A 20,365-nucleotide genomic window follows, 5' to 3' on the forward strand; every position below is an offset into this window, starting at 1 on the left:
GTCAAAACACCGACAGCTCAGTACACTCCAGCACCAGACTGGATAACTGAGCTGTCATTCAAAGTACTGACAGCTTCAGCATGCCCCTGGACCTGATTGGATGGCTGAGCTATCAGTAACTGCATCTCAGACACATTGAGGGGTTGCATCGTGACAGTTCCCATTCTTTTAGGGGGAGCCACTGGACCCAAAGGTTTCCCAGGAAATATCAGATGAAAGGCCGTGACTAACCTTCACATCTTGAGCTGGAACCCAGGATCTCTCCTCAGGTCTGTCTCTTCACAAGTGGATGAGGTACAAGAATCCACAATTCTCTGAAGCTCCTACTCCATGCCCACATTGACTGAAACCAGAGGAGGTGGGGATGAGGGAGACACTGTTGAAGTGACAAGTTCCTTTAATAGAGACTGATGGAAAACATTTGGGATGCAGAGGTATGTAGGGAGCTCTAATCTAATTGCTACTGGAGTGACTACCTCCAGAATCTCATAAAGCCCAATAAAATTTGGACCCAACTTCACTGACAACCCTTTAAGACTAATATTTCTAGATGATAGCCAGACTATATCAAACAAATCAAACAATTTCTATCGACCTTCCAATTTTGCCGAATCTGAGCAGTTCCAATATTCTATTGTATCTCCCTTCAGACTTCCCCAAGCCTCTGCACAGCGGCTTCCAACCCAGGTCATTCAAAATTAATCCTGAAATATTCTCCAAAATGGGGATGAAAACTATAATGATAGAAAATGGGAAGGTTTCATTAGACTGATTTACCCCACTGTTAAAGTCGAGCTCAGCGAGAAGTAAAAATGAAGACCAGCCCTCCTCTTGCTGAGCCCATAAAAAGCACCTTAACTCCTTTGTGATCACCAATCTGTCTTTTTACTGACCTGCTTTATGAGAGACTAGCATCCCCCAATGGGTGACAATCCAGCAGCTGTTAGCTGTATAATATAGGTGACAACTTGCTGCATGAGCCACGATTTGTGTTGGTACCGACTATAGTTGTTTAGCCCCTTTAATGAGTACAGCATCTAGATGGTTAACCAAGGGTGGGAGCTTCCTCTTCAACCCCATCATCACTCTGCAATCTTGATCACGTGGTCTTAGTGTTTGCCATGGCAATTCATGGCCAAATAATGGACTTAAAGTCTGCTGGCTACAGCAACCTGTTCAATATGTTATCAACATTTAGGTGGTAAAAATAAACTTCATCATTCCTGTCATGTCACTTTACATTAATTCCTGAAAAGCATTTGAAGGGTTAATAAACTAACTCAAAAAATTTTTGAATATGTTGAGGCATGCTGTTTTTAAAATGGTATCATTTTTGGGGGATTCTAAAATATAGGACCCGCAAAGTCACTTAAAAAATTAATAAGTCTCTAAAAAATAAGATTTGTAAATTTCCTTAAAAAATAACTGCAACATTTTTAAACCTTCTAAAATTGGGACAAAATAAAACAAGATTTTACAAATTGTGCTCATGTAAAGCCGACATAAGGGAAATGTTATTTACTCTTATTTTTGTGTGGTGTGACTATCTGGATGAAAGGGATAATCACTCAAAGTTTGAAAATTGCTAATTTTTTTAACAATTTTGGAACAATTCTGACATTTTTATAAATAAACACAGAAAATATCGACATCAGTTTACTATTAACGTAAAATACAATGTGTCACAAAAATGAACAATCTAAAAATCAATGAGATATGTTGAAGCGTTCCAGAGTTATTACCACATAAAGTGACACTGGTGAGATTTCAAAAATTTTGCCTGGTCACTAAAGGGTTAAAATTTGTTGTTGGTTTCAGTGTGGTAAGCAGAGGAAAATAACAATTTAGTCCCCAGCTTACTACAAAAAACTGTCCAGAATTTGAAGACAAATTGTTCTATCAGTCACAATGTTACCTTACAATATGAGAAATAAACAACCGGGAGAGTGTATCTGCATGATTTAGTCCTGAGAAAGGAAAACACCTAGCTTGTTTGCTGAATCGGTCAACCACTACCCAGATAGCAGTTTTCCAACCAGACAGAGTTAAACACATGATGAAATCCATGGACAGATGAGTCCATTGTCTTTCTGAAATTGGCAATTGAGTCAATGTATCTGCTGGCCAGTTATGACAAACTTTCAAACGGATGCAAAATCTTTAAAATCATTATGCATGGATGTCAACCAAAAAAGTCTAGCAATGGCTTTTCACTTAGCTGTGACCCCAGGATGATGCTTCAAGATGCAATCATGAAACTCCTGCAATGGACACAGTCTTAGATACACAGGCACAAGTAATTTGGACCCAGGGGTAGCAGGCGAGACCAAGACTGAACTTTGTGGCTCTCCTCTTCCAACTCCGAGGTTATCATATAAACCACAATACCCTGAGGAAGAATGGAAGATGGAGGTTCTGGAAAATAAACTGAATTCAGACTGCAAGATAACGCATCAGCTTACACATTCTTAGACCCCAGCCTGAATGTAATAGAGAAATTAAACCGAGAGAAAAAGAAGGCCTGTTCTTATGATCAGTGACCACAGTAACTGGATGAGCCGCCCCCTCCAAAAAATGCTTGCTTTCCTCAAGGGACAATTTAACAGCAAGTAAGTCATGATTCCCAACATCATAATTTCTTCCAACAGACTAGATTTTTTTTAGAAAAAAGCACATAGATGCAGATTAGTCAGAGTTTACAACCCCTGTGATAAAGCGGCCCCTACCCCGACCTCTGAAGTATCCACCTCCACATTGAATTGCTCTTGGAGAACGGGTTGGATTAGAACAGAAGCAAACATGAATGAATAATCTTTTAATTTTTTAAAAACCCTAATAGCATCTGGTGACAAAAGCTTGAAATCCATCCCCTTATGTGTAAGGTCAGTAAGAGATTTAGCAATCTGAGAAAACCCATTTCTATAGCTGTTGGCGAAACCAAGAAAATTTTGCAAAGCCTTATGGTCACAAGGTTGAACCCAATCAATTATGGCCTGCAACTTCCCAGGGTCCATCTTAAACCTTTCTGCTGACAAAATAAAACCCAAGAACAAAATTTCCTGAACAGAAAAAACACATTTCTCTAATTTAACAAACAAAGAGTTCTCCCCCAACCTTTGTAATACTACAGGAACATGTTCCTTACGTGAGTCCAAATCAGGAGAGAAAATTAGAATGTCATCCAGGTAACTCACAACAAATCTCCCAATGCAATCAGGGAAAACATAATTCATAAAGTTTTGAAAAACAGCAAGTATGTGGGATAACCCAAAAGGTTTGTCAAGATTTTCAACTAAACTCTCAGATGTTAAAAATGCTGCTTTCATCTCATCACCCCTCCAATGCATATCAAATTGTAAGCCTCTCTAAGAACAAGTTTAGACAATCACTTACCCACTTCCACTCATCCTCGACGTATTACATAATCAGCTTCTGGGGGCTAAGTATTTTTAATTGTGATTTTGCTTAATTCTCAGAAATGAAGGACGAAGGTTGCCATATTTCTTTTTAGCAAAGAAAAATCCAGCAGTCACAGGGAAGGAGGGAGGATGGGTAAGATCCTTCAGTAATCTTTCGTTAACATATTCTTTCATGGTGGTCCATTCAGACCCAGACAAATTGAAAAGGCAAGCTTTAAGTAATTTGGCATTAGGGACAAGATAAATAGTACAATCATATGGACAATGGGGAGGTAGTATCTCTGTCTTTTTTTACGAGAACACATCCTCGACGTATTACAAGTGACCCGGCAGACCCTTCAGATTAGTGGAGCAAATTTGTGCAGATTTTAGACATTTCTTGTAACAATTGGGGATCCATTTAACAATTTCCTTCTGACACCAATCAATAACAGGATTTTGAAGAAGCAGTCATGGAAGCCCCAGTGCCAACCCATGCAGGTAAATTATCCAAAACAAAGCAGGAATTTACTTCAGAGTGAAGTGCTAACACTTGGAGCATGAAATCCACCTTTACCTTCTTGACCAAATTCTGAGCCAATGGTGTTTTGTCAAAGATCAAAATTTGAATGGGTCTCTCAAAACTAACTGTCCCTAATCTCAACTTTAGAACCAGTCCTGAATCGTTAACGTTAGCAGAACCCGAAGTCAACAAATGCCAATGCTGCTGAAATCTGGTCTTTTAATCATAACACCATATTCATTAATACTTTATCAGTGGAAGAAAAAGGTACATGGGGGTCTGAGTGACTTCCTCGGCAATCAAACAAATTTAGACATTCTCCAGACAATTAGCTTCCCTGAGGACAATTAGGCAATCTTTACAGAATGTCCAGTGAGACCACTGTATATACAGAATCCGATATCTTGTCTACAATTCCTCTCCACCACATGAAAGATGATAACTTCCATCTCCAATGGCTCCACCTCAGAAAAATGGACCTGCTTTGAGGAAGTATAAAGGACGGTCTGCTGTTCACACCATCTCTCATGGATTCTGCGGTCCATTAGTATGGCCTCGGTCATGGCCTCTGCCAGAGAACAAGGGGCATCATGAAGAACCAGAGCATCCTTAAGAGTTTTGAAAAGAACTTTGCGGAACTGGCAACTGAGAGTTGTATGATTCCATTAAACTTCAGTGGACCACTGCGGGAACTCAGTGCAGTACTCAAGAGTAGAGATGAGCGACTTTGCCTTTTTTAGGGTTGAGTTGGGTTTCATGAAACCCGACTTTCTCAAAAGTCGAGTCGAACGAAATCGGCCGACTATCGGGAAAAGTCGAAGATCCGACTGAAACATGAAACCCAATGCAAGTCAATGGGGAAGCAAAGTCGGCATTGAGTGGAGGACAGTAAACACACCTACATGCCGGACCGCTTTTTTAAAGTGCGCAAAATCTCTCTCTCTCTCCCCAGACGCTGCACATGTAATCTCGTTGCCCACAGTGTACATCCTTGGTCAGTGGCTGAAAAAAAGTCACGTGCAAGCATTCTAGGAAATCCGAATTTGGTGCTCGTTTTGCCGACCACATGGTCGACTTCACGCTGTGGTTGGGTTTCAGTCGGTGAAACCCGACTTTGCCATAAGTCGACGACTTATGAACCTGGCCGATCTCTTTCGCTCAACTCTAGTCCTGAGCTGTGCAGCCCCCCTGTGCTAGGTTCATGATCTTTGCCTCAGAGCCCAGGATCCTGTCAGGTTCATCATTGATAAAATCTAAACTGTCAAAAAAAGGCTTCCATTGAAGACCATTCTGTGGCTTGTGAGGATAAAGAAAATGCCCAGGTCTGAAGACCAACATGGATTAGGGACATGATTATTCCCATCCGCTGGTACTCATCTCCTGACAACTGGAATTGCAGGGTAAAAATAGCATACAGCTCTCCCTGAACACCTTAAACTGTGTTTTATCAGAGAGGGCCACTACAAGTTCAGGAGAGGTCAACAGTACATCAGAGGGTACTGACCTCACAGCCACTGCTGGCAGTGAAGGGTTATCGGAAGATTTCTTAAAACTATTTATTTGACCCTGCAGCTGATATTTTGATGATTCCGGACTCTGGCATTTTTTAGCCAGATCCTGCATCATCTGCACCAAATTTGCCATCTGGGCACAGAGCTTGTGAACAGGATCCATACAGAGGGGAACAAAAAAACATATAGGCCAGATGTAACGTAACGCTGAGTCACTTGTTGTGAAGAAGCCTAGAGTCAGCACAGTCAAGGAGTCCAAAGTCAAAGGCCAAGAGGGTACACCATAAATTGAGTGAGGAGACAAAGGCATAGTCAGTTAACGGGTTGAGATGAGAATACCAGGAGGAAATCGGTTCAGAGCAAAGGGAGTAGGCAACGCAGTTGGTCAAAACGAGATCCAAGGTCAGGCAACAGAAAGATCCAAAAACAGGACACAATAGACAGTGAGACAAACCACAGAGCGGAATGTACATCTGGGACTGACAGCCCAGCTAAGTATCTGGGCAATCATCTGAGATAGGAAACACTTGAAGGCAGCAAACAACCTTCCAGTCTCAGATTGGCTGGCCAAGCTGTAAATCAAAGCACCCACAGCCCTTCAATGCTGGAATTCCTTTTTCTTCCTATTGGCTTTCCTGTGGCACCACAAGTTTCCTTGCGTTGATCCTCCCTTCATTTTTTGGGTGAGCTGACACACTCATTGGCTGTGCAGCTCCGTGGTTGGCAGGCTGCAATTGTCCTGACGCGATGGCTGTTCTGTGGCACAGAACCTGTGATGAGGTGACAGGAGGGGATGAGTCAGGGTCACATGATCAGGAGCCTCCGTGAATGCAGGACTCTGCCGTGCTGGTTGTCATGGTGCTGCTGGATGAAGATAAGTTTATGTGTGGGGTCAGGAGGGGTCTACAGGGTGGATGTAGCAGAGCCGTGTGTGTGCGACCTGTATGGAGCGGAGCCATGTGTGTACGAGGTGAGCGGAACCATGTGTTACCAGGTGTACAGAGCGGAGCCGTGTGTGTACGAGGTGTACAGAGCAGAGCCGTGTGTGTACGAAGTGAGTGGAGGCGTGTGTGTATGAGGTGTACGGAGCGGAGCGATGTTTGTACGAGGTGAGCGGAGCTGTGTGTGTACGAGGTGTATGGAGCAAAGCCGTGTGTGTGCGAGGTGTACTGAGTGGAGTCGTGTGTCTACGAAGTGAGTGGAGGCGTGTGTGTATGAAGTGTATGGAGCGGAGCCATGTTTGTACAAGGTGAGCGGAGCCATGTGTGTACGAGGTGAGCGGAGCCGTGTGTGTATGAAGCAGAGCCGCATGTCTACGTGGTGTATGGAGAGAAGCCACATGCGTACAAAGTGTATGGAGCGGAGCCGTGTGTGTATGAAGCATATGAAGTGGAGTCATGTGTGTACGAAGTGTACGGAGCGGAGCCGCATGTGTATGAGGTGGATGGAGAAGAGCCTTGTGTATGAAGTGGAGCTGTGCATGTACGAGGTGTATGGAGCAGAGCGTGTATGAGGTGTACAGAGCGGAGCCGCATGTGTATGAAGTATATGAAGCGGAGCCGTGTGTGTACGAAGTGTACGGAGTGGAGCCGCATGTGTATGAGGTGGACGGAGAGGAGCCGTGCGTATGGAGTGGAGCTGCACGTGTACGAGGTGTACGGAGCGGAGCCGCATGTGTATGAGGTGGACGGAGAGGAGCCGTGTGTGTACAGAGCAGAGCTGCGCGTGTACGAGGTGTATGGTGCGAAGTATGTACGAGGTGTACGGAGCGGAGCGAGTACAAGGTGTACAGAGCGGAGCCACGCGGGTACTAGGTGGACAGAGTGGAGTTGCACGTGTACAAGGTGGGCAGAGTGGAGCCGTGAGTGTACGAGGTTTATGGAGTGTTAGCTGCATGTGTACAAGGTGTGCGGAGCCACGCCTGTACGAGATGTGCGGAGCGGAGATGTATGTGTATTTTGGCACTGGGGGGCCCCATTTGAAAGTTTGCACCGGGGCCCATAACTTTGTAGTTACGCAACTGGTTACATAGTTTGAAAAAAGACTTACCATATATACTCGAATAGAAGCCGAGATTTTCAGTCCATTTTTTGGGCTGAAAGTCTCCCTCTTGGCTTATATTCGAGTCATATACACTGAGCGGTCGGAGGGGGAGGGGGTGTCAGGTCATGCTTACCCGTCCTGGCACGGTCTCTGCAGCCCCCAGCTTCTCCGCCACCTCCCTTCCTTCCTTCAGCGGTCACATGGTACCGCTCATTACACTCATGAATATGCGCATATTCATGAGGTGTAATGAGCGGTACCATGTGACCGCTGAAGGCAGGAAGGGAGATCGCGGAGAAGCTGGAGGCTGCAGAGACCATGCCAGGACCAGTAAGTATAGCGATACTCACCTGTCCGGGTCCATCGCTGCTTGCTGCTGTCTGGCACGTCATCTGTCAGTGACGCTCAGACAGCAGAGGGAGCAGTGATGTGGTTAGTGCGCGCCGCGCCCTCTGCAGCCTGAACGTCACTGACAGATGACGTGCCAGACAGCAGCAAACAGCGATGGACCAGGGACAGGTGAATATCTAAGGTGCCAGCAGTGACACCGGCAATTGGCCCCAGCGACGGAGAGGTGAGTATGTCTTTTTTTTATTTTTAAATGCTGCAGTGGCAGCACGTGGGGGCATAATCTATGGAGCATCTTCTGGGGGCAGCATATGGAGGCATAATGTATGGAGCATCTTATGGGGCAGCATATAGGGGTATAATCTATGGAGCATCTTATGGGGGCAGCATATAGTGGTATAATCTATGGAGCATCTTATAAGGGCAGCATATTGGGGCATAATCTATGGAGCATTTTATGGGGGCAGCAAATAGGGGTATAATCTATGCAGCATCTTATAGGGGCAGCATATGGGGGAACAATCTATGGAGCATCTTAAGGGGGCAGCATATGTGGGCACAATCTATGGAGCATCTTATGGGGCCATAACCTTTATGGAACAGCATATGGGGCATATTATTATAGGGAGCATCTTATGGGGCCATTATTAACCTTTGTGCAGCATTATATGGGGTGTATTTTGTATGGAACATCTTATGGGGCCATCATGAGCTGTATTGAGCATTATATTGGGCTCCTGATTCTATATGAATATTCAAAAACATTTAACCTACTGATGTCTCAATTAATTTTACTTTTATTGGTTTCTATTTTTATTTTTTAAAATTACCCATAGCTGCTGCATTTTCCACTCTAGGCTTATACTCGAGTCAATAAGTTTTCCCATTTTTTGTGGCAAAATTTGGGGGTCGGCTTATACTCGAGTATATACGGTAGGTTCATCAAGTTCAACCATGTTTTTTTTAGATGAATGCTTAGACTTCATACAATTATATACCAAACATTTGTGACAGATGTGGGTCCAACCACTGACAGCTATCTTCAGAATGGGGCTGCTGAGAATTAATATCTATCTTTATCCCCTTAACCACCAATGGTGGTTTGCACGTTCATGACGGGCCAATTTTTACAATTCTGACCACTGTCCCTTTATGAGGTAATAACTCTGGAACACTTCCATGGATTCTGGTGATTCTGACAGCGTTTTCTCATGACATATTGTACTTCATGGTAGTGGTAAAATTTCATTTATATAACTTGTGTTTGTGGAAAAAACTGAAATTTGGTGAAAATTTTGAAAATTTCGCAATTTTTCAACTTTGAATTTTAATGCCCTTAAATCACAGAGATACGTCACACAAAAAACTTAATAAGTAACATTTCCCACATGTTTACGTTACATCAGCACAAGTTTGGAACCCAAATTTTTTTTTCTTAGGAAGTTATAAGGGTTAAAAGTTGACCAGCGATTTCTCATTTTTGCAACACCATTTTATTTTTACGGACCACATCACATTTGAAGCCACTTTGAGGGGTCTATATGATAGAAAATACCCAAAATGACACCATTGTAAAAACTGCACCCCTTAAGGTGCTCAAAACCACATTCAAGAAGTTTATTAACCCTTCAGGTGCTTCACAGGAATTTTTTGAATATTTAAAAAAATGAACATTTAACTTTTTTTCACAAAAAAAATACTTCAGGTTCAATTTTTTTTAATTTACCAAAGGTAACAGGAGAAGTTGGACTGTAAAAGTTATTGTGCAGTTTGTCCTGAGTACGCTGATATCTGATATGTGGGGAGAACCACTGTTTCGGCACATGGCAGAGCTCAGAAGGGAAGGAGCGTCGTTTGGCTTTTTCAATGCAAAGTTGGCTAGAATTCAGATCGGATGCCATGTCACGTTTGGAGAGTCCCTGATGTACTTAAACAGTGGAAACCCCCCACAAGTGACCCCATTTTGGAAACTAGACCCCCCAAGGAACTTATCTAGATATGTGGTGAGAACTTTGAACCAATAAGGGCTTCACAGAAGTTTATAACGTACAGCGGTACAATTAAAAAATCATATTTTTTCCACAAAAATGATCTTTTCACCCCCAATTTTTATTTTCCCAAGGGTAACAGGACCCTAAAAGTTATTGGGCAATATATCCTGAGTACGCTGATACCCCATATGTGAGTGTAAACGACTATTTGGGCGCATGGCAGAACTCAGAAGGGAAGCAGCGCCATTTGACTTTTTTGGCTGGAATTGAGATCGGACACGATGTCGCGATTGGAAAACCCCTGATGTACCAAAACAGTGGAAACCCCCCACAAATGACACCATTTTGGAAACTAGACCCCCCAAGGAACTTATCTAGATGTGTGGTGAGCAATTTGAACCCCCCAGTGCTTCACAGAAGTTTATAACGCGCGAGTGTGAAAATAAAAAAATTGTATTTTTTCCACAAACATGATCATTTAGTCACCAATTTTTTTATTTTCCCAAGGGTACCAGGAGAAATTGGACCCCAAAAGTTGTTGTCCAATTTGTCCTGAGCACGCTGATACCCCAAATGTGGGAGAAAACTACTGTACTGTATGAGCACACATCGGGGCTCGTAAGGGAAGTAGTGACGTTTTGGAATGCAGACTTTGATGGAATGCTCTGCAGGTGTCATGTTGCTTTTGGAGAGCCCCGAATGTACCTAAACAGTGGAAACCCCCCATAAGTGACACCATTTTGGAAACTAGACCCCCTAAGGAACTTATCTAGATGTGTGGTGAGCACTTTGAACCCCCAAGGGCTTCACAGAAGTTTATAATGCCCGGGCATGAAAATAAAAAAATCGTATTTTTTCCACAAACATGATTATTTAGTCCCATTTTTTTTATTTTCCCAAGGGTAACAGGAGAAATTGGACCCCAAAAGTTGTTGTCCAATTTGTCCTGAGTACGCTGATACCTCATATGTGGGAGAAAACTACTGTATGGGCACACGTCGGGGCTCGGAAGAGAAGTAGTGACGTTTTGGAATGCAGACTTTGATGGACTGGTCTGTGGGTGTCATGTGCGTTTGGAGTGCCCCTGATGTACCTAAACTATTGAAACTCCCCAAAAGTGACCCCATTTTGAAACTAGATCCCCCACGGAACTTATCTAGATGTGTGGTGAGCACTTTGAATCCCCAAGTGCTTCACAGAAGTTTATAACTCCCGGGCGTGAAAATAAAAAAACATTTTTTTCCACAAAAATGATATTTTTGCCCCCAATTTTTTATTTTCCTAAAGGTAACAGGAGAAATTGGACCCCAAAAGTTGTTTTGCAATTTGTCCTGAGTATGCTGATACCCTATATGTGAGGGTAAAACACTGTTTGGGCGCATGGCAGAGCTCGGAAGGGAAGGAGCACCATTTGACTTTTTCAACGCAGAATTGGATGGAATTGAGATCAGACGCCATGTTGCATTTGGAGAGCACCTGATGTGCCCAAACAGTGGAAACCCCCCAATTCTACCTCCATCCCTAACCCCAACACACCCCTAACCCTAATCTCTTCCCTAGCCTAGCCCTAGCCCTAACCCTAGTGGGAAAATGGAAATAAATACATTTTTTAAATTTTATTATTTTTCCCTAACTTAGGGGGTGATAACGGGGGTTTGATTTACTATTTATGGCGGTTTTTATGTTTGGCAGCTGTCACACTCTAAAAGACGCTTTTTATTGTAAAAATAGTTTTTGCATCACCACATATTGAGAGCTATAATTTTTTCCATATTTTGACCCACTGAGTCATGTGAGGTCTTATTTTATGCGGGACGAGTTGACATTTTATTGGTATCATTTTCGGGCACGTGACATCTTTTGATCGCTTTTTATTCCGTTTTTGGGACGCAGAATGAACAAAAACCAGCGTTTCATTAATTTCTTTTGGGGGGTGCGTTTACACCGTTCCGCGTGCGGTACAATTGATAAAGCCCTTTTATTCTTCGGGTCAGTATGGTTACAGCGATACCTCATTTAGGTAGTTTTTTTATGTTTTGGCGCTTTTATGCAATGAAAACAATTTTATATAAAAAATAATTATTTTTGCATCACTTTATTCTGCGAGCTATAACTTTATTATTTTTTCACTGATGATGCTGTATGGCAGCTTGTTTTTTGCGGGACAAGAAGACGTTTTCAGCGGTATCATGCATATTTATATGCGCCTTTTTGATCGAGCGTGTTTGTACTTTTTGTTCGGCGGTATGATAATAAATCATTATTATTTGCTTTGTTTTTTATTTTTATTTTTTAAGAGGTTAGCTAAAGGGGTTAACTAATGGGATAGTTTTATAGGGCGGGTCATTACGGATGCGGCGATACCAAATATGTGTACTTTTATTATTTTTTTTTTTTTATTCCAAAAAATGAATTTATTAGAAAAGATTTTTTTTTTTAATTTATTTAGCGATTATTTTTAAATTATTTTCACACTTTTTTTTCTTTTTTAACTTTATTACTTTGTCCCAGGTGGGACATCAGTGTCCTGTGACAGATCGCTGATCTGTCACATCACAGATCACTGTGACAGATCAGCGATCTGTCACAGGCACTGCACAAGGCTTCCTCCTTGCCTGTGCTTTGCAGGCATGAGGAAGCTTGCTCCCTGCAGGCCTCCGAAGGTCCCCGTCGCCATCTTGGATTCGGGGACCTGCAGGGATGGAGCCCCCCACAGCAGCGCTGCATATTGCACTGCTGTGGGGGGCTCAGGGAAGCACGGAGGGAGCCCCCTCCCTGCCGATGTTTCCCTTTAACCCCCGGTACACCGCGAACATGTTTGATCGTGATGTGCAAGGTGTTAACGTGTCGGGGGCGGTCCATGACCGCCCCTGACACATTGTGCCCGGTGTCAACTGTGATAATCAGCTGACACCCGGCCGCGATCAGCGGCGCTCACCATGTGGGCGCCGCTGATCGTTGTGACGTACTATCCCGTCCCTGGGGATTAAGTCCCAGGGCACATGGATGGGATAGTACGTCACATGACAGAAAGGGGTTAAGCACTTCTGTGGTACTTCCAAGAATTGTCGAGTAATCATGCTAGGCAAGTTTGCTCATATGACGATGTGAAGATCTGAGGCTGTGGGTTGTTAACCATGCAACTATTTTTTATTCCTTACATCCTCACAAAACCAGTGACGTTACAGCGATATTGCTAGCGATATCGCTATGTGTAACGGGGGCTTTACTGATTGGAAACATTAATTCATGAGGCTGAACACTATCCAGGAGAGATTTGTGCACCTTAAACTGACAACCAATAAACCTTTAATAAACGCAACAATGAGATTGATGTACCATTGCTCCATGCTGGAAAAAGTATCTATCACTTAGAGCCATGGACTCCGCTCTGCCATATTCTCCATGGACTTTGCATGTTCCGGTGAACTATGTCCCTGAACACAGCAGAATACTTGCGGGACATAGTTCACCGGTGCATGTGCAGTAATGCTTTCCGGCTTTGCCCGCAGTTGGGCAAAGCATACTGCATGTGCGCGAGGCAAGATTGCATTGTGCACGAGTCGACTATGGAGGACAACTACTCAAATTCCCGAAAATATTGCGGACGGCGGACAAGGATGAGGTGGAGGAAAGGTGACGAAACAGCGCCCATCGGACCGGACGCAAGGCATTTAAATAGCCCGCCAAATTGAGGTGACAGATTCCCTTTAATATTTCTAATTTAATTCTGAAATCATTATCAATGATAATAAGCATGCCTTTCACTTCCCAGAAATGTAATATACTGTGAATATACTTTAAACAAAGTAGCCAGTTTATCTTCATTTATTTGAACTAATTTCTTTATATGTCTGAGTCATATCCCAACACAATGGCATCCTTACGACTTTCTTTTAAATTCAATAGAATTTTTTTTTTCATCACAACAAATATGGTGCTTAGTCTTCTACATTATGCGCTTCAGTTAAATCTGTAAATTATTTTAACTTAGAATAATGCAGAAAAGCTTATTCTTAAGAAGTACAGCACAGAATGAGGTCAAAAAGTATCTACTGATCCAACCCGCAAGAGCAAAAAAAAATAAATAAAAAAATGCTTGCATTGTTGTTTTCATTATCTTGCTTCTGTCATTTCTTGAGCTTTGTATCTTGCTGGGAAAGAAAGGAAGAAGAAAAACTGTGAAATTAATCTTTTGTGCATGGCCTGATAAAGAAAGAGACATGCTCAGACAAAAGATAGACTGAGAGAAAGTACAGTGATTGATGACTAAAGTAAAGGTGTCGGAGGAGTATTATGTAAATTACTGTAGGTGCAGGCCATTATAGAGAGAATGAGAGGAATAGCTGGCCACTGAGAAACTGCAAGCTGAAGAGAGGAAAAGCATGTGGTACTAATGTCACCGGTGTCCCTAAGCACCAATTCTTTTCTGTCTACGATCTGCTCAGACAGGCTCACATCATTTTTTTCGTCCATTTTTATGTAGTAGAGATAATAGAGCATACATTTGCATGATGAAAATAAAAAAAGGTATTTTGTTTGACATAACCATGCTGTATGAAATGCAAAGAAGATGAAATTTAGATAGCGGCTTATTCCTGTATTATATTTACAATGCAGAATTCTGCTGAAGATTTCTATTCACGTATCAGATCTATCCTGTACTCAAAAAAAACAAAAACTATTCATCTCGTGTAAATTAAGTCACCAAATCTTTTTAGATTATTTAAGCTAAATATGTGTTATTATTGTTGTCGTTGTTATAATTGTAACATTTGCTATAAGATGGTCATAATATTTTGTTCTATTATTATTGCTAATATTAAAGATACAAACTACACATTAGTAAGTTGTCATTATAAATGTTAATAGAATGTTTTCTATTTTTTTTCCAATGCATAGTGGAGTTTAAAAGAAGCCTCTATAAAAATAGATGTGTGTTAAAATATCAAAAATAAATATACAAATTTAGCAATTCTAAGACAAGATTGAGGCACCTCTTCATTGGAAACCGCATTGACATTGTCAGACTGGGGTTTCTTGAATCCATTCCCCATTTACTCAGAGCATGTGCACCTCTGGCTTTAATTGCTTTGTTGCTTTGTTATCATTAACAGTGCAGAGAATGTTGCCAATAATGCGAAATAGGTTATTTGTCAATCAAACAAGAAAATTCAAGTGGTTAAAGGCCCCGTCACACACAGAGAGATCGCTAGCGAGATCGATGATTTTGTGATGCATCAGCTATCTCGCCAGCGATATCGCAGTGTGTGACATGCATCAGCGACCGCCCCCGCCAGGTATCGCTGATCGTGCAGGAGTGTCCTGGGCCATTTTTTGATCATTGGTCTCCCGCTGGCCAGCGCGCATCGCTGTGTGTGGCAGTGGGAGATCAACGATCAGCGAGCTCCCAGCGCTGTAAGCCGCCACTGGGAGCTGGTATCCAAGGTAAATATCAGGTAACTAAGCGCACGCATCGCTTAGTTAACCACTGTGTACCTTGGATACCTGCGAGCTCACACTGGGAGCTGGTATCCAAGGTACACAGCTGGTAACTAAGTGACGCGCGCATTTAGTTACCCGCTATTTACCTTGGATACCAGCGTCCTCGCTGGTCCTGATCACTGGTTAGTCTGCCTGTTTGACAGCTCACCAGCAATCATGTAGCAATGCACCAGCGATCCTGACAAGGTTGTATCATTGTCGGGATCGCTGGTGCATCGTTTAGTGTGATGGGACCCTAACTCCACAGTTAGCTTAAAACGGCACTGTCTTCTGCTGAATATTGGCAGGGTGGATTATTTTGTGAAAAGCTAAGCCCACTTTTGACTTCCACTTGTATTATGATGGATCCATCCAATCCTGGTGTTTGTGACAGTACTACATACGGTGATTGTCTTGCACAGTCTCGTTAAAAGAAAATCCATTCCCAGGTTTTACCCCCGAGTCCAAGAACGGCATAATGTAGGAGCATAGACCTTTATTTCAGGTACATGTCATTTCCTGAACTATTTGCTCTTATTTTGATAAAATTATTGTTTTATCTCCTGCACATCAACCAGTTCTCTGAATGCGGAGTTCTGTATCACCCCATCCACACCACTGATTGGCAGCTTTTTGCCCAGATAGAGTGTACAGAAAATGATCTAAATCCGTGCTGAGGGTGGAGTTAGGCACAGCTCATGAAAATGATTGGTTGTAGGTTTACTAGTCCTCGAATGAAAATCTCATGATGACAAAGCAGTGATTTTATCAAAACTGCACTACGCAGCCCAGTCAGTGCTAAATCACTGGGAAAAAACCTGGGTGACAGATTGCTGTTAAAAATAGCATGTTTACATTACATTAGCTTTAGTTACATAGTTCCATAGGTTGAAAAAAGACCTAGGTCCATCAAGTTGGACCTAGATGATACTAAACTCTGCAGGGTAATCAATACAGAGGAGGACAGTTTTATATTACAGGAGGATTTATGTAAACTAGAAGCTTGGGCTGATAAATGGCAAATGAGCTTTAATGGGGATAAATGTAAGGTCATGCACTTGGGTAGAATGAACAAGATGTATAATTATGTGCTTAGTTGTAAAACACTGGGCAAAAATGTCACTGAAAAAGACCTGGGTGTATGGGTGGATGACAAACTCACATTTAGTGGCCAGTGTCAGGCAGCTGCTGCAAAGGCAAATAAAATAATGGGATACATTAAAAGAGGCATAGATGCTCATGAGGAGAACATAATTTTACCTCTATATAAGTCACTAGTGCGACCACACTTAGAATCTTGTGCACAGTTCTGGTCTCCGGTGTATAAGAAAGACATAGCTGAACTGAATGTTGCAGCCAGGATCATATTCTTCACCAATCGTTACATCGATGCCTCTACCTTGTGCCAGTCATTACACTGGCTACCCATCCACTCCTGAATTCAGTATAAACTTATTACCCTCACCCACAAATTCCTCCATGGCTCAGCACCACCCTACATCTCCTCCCTTGTTTCAGTATACCACCCTACCCGCGCCCTCCGTTCTGCTGATGACCTGAGATTAGCATCCTCAATAATCATAACCTTCCACTCCCGTCTCCAAGACTTTACACGTGCTGCACCAATTCTTTGGAATGCACTTACCAGGTCAATACGATTAGTCCCCAATCGCCACAATTTTAAGCGTGCCCTGAAAACGCATTTATTCAGACTGGTCTATTGCCTCAACATATTAACCTAATCTATCCCTGTGTGGCACAGACAAAAGTTTTTTACCATAACCAGGTTCCCCGCATCATGTTCCCACATGCTTTATGCATCCATTAGCCCTCTGTGTCTGTACTGATACACACTTAACATTATGGCTGGTCCATACAATCAGGGCAATTGTTACCACCCACCTTTCGTGTCTCCCTTTTTTTCCTCATAGATTGTAAGCTTTCGAGCAGGGCCCTCATTCCTCTTGGTATTTGTTATAATCTATGTGATTATTGTTATGCTGTAATGTCTATTGTCTGTACATTGTAGTATTGTCCCTCCAAAATGTAAAGTGCTGTGGAATATGTCGGCACTATAGAAATAAAATTTATTATTATTATTATGAACTGGAGCAGGTGCAGAGAAGAGCGACCAAGGTAATTAGAGAACTGGGGGGTCTGCAATACCAAGACAGGTTATTACACTTTGGGTTATTTAGTTTGGAAAAAAGGAAGGCTGATCTATGAGGGGACAGTACAGTTACCTTTTTACTCATAGACCTGAGACAGGGATAAGGGGGCATCCTCTACATCTGGAGGAAAGAAGGTTTAAGCATAATCACAGACACAGATTCTTTACTGTAAGAGCAGTGAGACTTTGGAACTCTCTGCCATATGATGTTGTAATGAGTGATTCCCTACTAAAATTTAAGAAGGGACTGGATGCCTCTCTTGAGAAATATAATGTACAGGGTATATACACTAGTTTCCTTTATATTGCGATGATCCAGGGAGCTAGTCTGATTGCCGTTTGAGGATTCGGGAAGGAATTTTTTTCCCCAATGTGAAGCTTACTGTTTGCCACATGGGTTTTTTTTGCCTTCCTCTGGATCAACATGTTTGGGCATGTAGATTAGGAAATGAGTTGAGCTAGATGGACTTAAAGTCTTCCTTCACCCTTAATAACTATGTTAGTATGTTACTAAGTTCAATCTTTCTCCACCAATTATACATTGTGTTACTAAATTATCTATATCCCACAATGCCATTTGTGATGAAGGAAGCATCCACCTCTTGTTTTAAAAGCTGTTTTAGTGTCTGCCATTACTACTTCTTGTGGTCGGCTTTCGCCAGTCTGGCTGTCCTAACTGTAAAGAACCCTTTCCTATTTAACTGCTGGAATTGCCTTTCTTTCGCCCATAGTGAGTGCTCGATGGTCCATCCTTTGTAAGGACTTTGGAAGGAGTAATTCATGTGTCATTCCTTTGTATTGACCATACTTGCATTTATACATAGAAATGAGATCTCTTCTGTTTTTCTACGCTAAAACAAGCCAAACTTTTCCAACATCTCCTCATATTGGAGGTCTTCCATGCCTTGTATTAATATAGTTGCCCGCCTCTGAACTGACTTTAACTTCTGAATATCCTTCTTAGAATATGGAGCTAAAAACTGGATCCCATATTCTAGATGTGGACTCTCAAGTAATTTATAGAGGGGCAATAAAACATTAGGAGTGCATGACTTTTTCTCTCTTTTTATACATCCTAAAATCTTGTTCCCAAGCATACTCCTATTTAACCCCTTTCCTACATTAGACATAATATTCCGTCCATGTGACCTGGGACCTAAGTCCCAAGGACAGAATAGTACATCAAATACGATCAGCTGTGCTCACGGGGGGAGCGCAGCTGATCGCGGCCGGGTGTCAGCTGATTATCACAGCTGACACCCGGCACAATGTGTCAGGGGCGGTCATGGACTGCCCCCGACACGTTAACCCCTGGCACACCGCGATCAAACAAGATCGCGGTGTACCGGGGGTTAAAGGAAGCATCGGCAGGGAGGGGGCTCCCTCCGTGCTTCCCTATGACCCCCACAGCAGCGCGATGTGTAGCGCTGCTGTGGGGATCGCCTTCCCTGCAGGTCCCCGGATCCAATATGGCGACCGGGACCTTCGGAGGCCTGCAGGGAACTGGCTTCGTCACTGCCCGCAGAGCGCAGGCATGAGGAAGCCTGCAGCAGTGCCTGTGACAGATCGCTGATCTGTCACAGGACAGTGATGTCCCCCATGGGACATTATAGTAAAGTAAAAAAAAGTGTAAAAATAATTTTAAAAAATCGCTAAACAAATTAAAAAAAAAATTCCCTAATAAATTCATTTTTTGAAAATAAAAAGCAAAAAAAACAATAAAAGTACACATATTTGGTATTGCCACGTCTGTAATGACCCACCCTATAAAACTGTCCAATTAGTTAACCCCTTTACCGAACCACTTAAAAAATAAAAATATAAAACAAAGCAAAAAATAATGATTTATTATCATACCACTGAGCAAAAATTGCAATAACGTGCGATCAAAAAGACGCATATAAATATTCATGGTACTGCTGAAAACGTTATTTTGTCCCACAAAAAATGAGCTGCCACAGAGCATCATCAGCAAAAAATAAAAAAGTTATAGCTCGCAGAATAAAGCGATGCAAAAAAATTATTTTTTATATAAAATAGTTTTCATTGCATTAATCCGCCAAAAGATAAAAAAAATGACATAAATGAGGTATCCCTATAACTGTACTGACCCGAAGAATAAAACCGCTTTATCAAATTTACCGCACACGGAAACGCACCCCCCAAAAGAAATTCATGAAACGCTGGTTTTTGTTCATTCTGTGTCCCAAAAATTGGAATAAAAAGTGATCAAAAAATGTCACATGCCCGAAAATGGTACCAATAAAAATGTCAACTCGTCCCGCAAAAATAAGACCTCACATGACTAAGTGGGTCAAAATATGGAAAAATTATAGCTCTTAAAATGTGGTGATGCATAAACTATTTTTACAATAAAAAGCGTCTTTTAGCGTTTGACAGCTGCCAAAAATAAACCCCCCCCATATATAGTAAATCAAACCCCCCATTTTCACCCCCTTAGATAGGGGAAAATAATAAAATAAAATAAAAATTATTTATTTCTATTTTCTCATTAGGGTCAGAGCTAGGGTTAGGGCTAGGGTTAGAGCTAGGGTTGGAGTTAGAATTGGGGGGTTTCCACTGTTTTGGCACATCAGGGGCTTTTCAAACGCGACATGGCGTCTGAACTCAATTCCAGCCAAAAAAGTTAAATGGCGCTGCTTCCCTTACAAGCTCTGCCATATGCCCAAATAGTGGTTTACCCCCATATATGGGGTATCAGTATACTCAGGACAAATTGCACAATAACTTTTGGGGTCCTGTTACTCTTGGGAAAATAAAAATTGGGGGTGAAAAGATCATTTTTGTGGAAAAAATATGATTTTTTTTAATTGTACGGCTGTACGTTATAAACTTCTGTGAAGCCCTTGGGGGTTCAAAGTGCTCACCACATATCT

This window comes from Dendrobates tinctorius, unplaced genomic scaffold (assembly GCF_039654945.1).
Source record: "Dendrobates tinctorius isolate UK_male_01 unplaced genomic scaffold, ASM3965494v1 ptg000269l, whole genome shotgun sequence".
Classification (NCBI taxonomy): domain Eukaryota; kingdom Metazoa; phylum Chordata; class Amphibia; order Anura; family Dendrobatidae; genus Dendrobates; species Dendrobates tinctorius.